A 1,467-nucleotide genomic window follows, 5' to 3' on the forward strand; every position below is an offset into this window, starting at 1 on the left:
TTGCCTCTAGCCTCTTTGCAGGGAGTTCTGCTGAAGGGTTCCTTGCTGAGCCTGCACTCTGGGTTGAATGAAGATCTGCGGGCCCTGTGTGGTCTCACTCACATGCCAGGCCTGGGCTCTGGATCTGTTCAGGATCCAGTGGGCCCCAGGTCATCTCACTCACTTGTGGGGCCTGCGCTCTGGGTCTATTCAGGATCCCGCAGCTCTGGGTGGTCTCACTCACTCCCTGGGCCTGCGGTTTGGTTCTGTTCAGGATCCTCGGACCCGGGTCGTCTCACTCACTGCCTGGGGCTGCACTTTGGGTCTGTTCTAGTGTTTCTCTTTTAAAATTTAAATCTTTGACCATTTTGACTGTAGTTTGTGCATGATGATAGGCATGGGCCTCTTTTTAGCCTTTGGCATGTGGCAAGTCAGTTTTTCCGGCACCATTTCTAAAAGAGTTTATCTTTCTTCTAATGATTTTTTGTGTTTCTTGATACACCATCCTGCTGTTATCTTTAGTTTATCTTGCATAAAGTGTTGTAGAATTGTAGCTACCTGTTAATTGGTTTGTCTTGCTCATTAGATTTTTTTTGGTAATCTAATTACTGTCATACAGATAGGCATGAGACTTTCTGAATGAATATATTAAACACTAAATTCCAAAATTGTGCAGCCTGTCATGCTGGTGGGTCACATACGTTGCACACAATCTGTAAGATACTAATTTCCTCAGCTCCTATTTTCAGCACTTGTGTGTCTTGGGATAGACAGAGCCATTGTGGGTGTTGGGTGTTGTGCATCTGAATGTACATAGCTTTGCCTAGAGCTTCTTAGGAGGAATCCATAGTTGAGTGGATTTTGATGATGCAGTGTGCTTTTCTATGCACTCTTCCATTTCTGTATTTATTCCAGTATCCAGTGCCTGAGTGATTTGCTTCCCAGTGAGAATTTGGGGCTTGTGGAACCCAATGAACATAGTAAGTTTAAGACTGGCACTCACGGGTTTGAGAATGGATAAGATATTGCAGCTTTGAGGGTTCATCTCTCTATGGTGTTCCAAACTTCCATTTACATGTGCTACCACAGAAAGACACAATAGAGTTCATGCTGTTGTGTACAAGAAGTAAAGAATTGCCAACTGTATACCCAGTAGCAAGTGGCAAGCAGCTACATTTACGGAATGTCATAGGAAATTGTGCCCAATGCAAATCCGTGTCAATGAAAGATACAGACACAGATAGAAAAAAACTGCTAGGGTAACAGAAAAGTAAAAGAACTACACATAGGCCACTGTACTTAGAAGTTTTGTGATAAATAAGCTTGTGGAATTTAGATGATATGCACTTATGCCCAGGTGCCTTCCTCTGAATCTCTAGGTATGATCACCAGAATGATTAATGGGGTTTTGCATAATCATAGGGATTCTGAACATGTATGCTTGTCCTAGAATTCACTCTGATCCTAGTTGTATTTATGACATGTAGT

Source organism: Octodon degus, unplaced genomic scaffold, assembly GCF_000260255.1.
Source record: "Octodon degus isolate 3935 unplaced genomic scaffold, OctDeg1.0 scaffold00287, whole genome shotgun sequence".
Lineage (NCBI taxonomy): Eukaryota > Metazoa > Chordata > Mammalia > Rodentia > Octodontidae > Octodon > Octodon degus.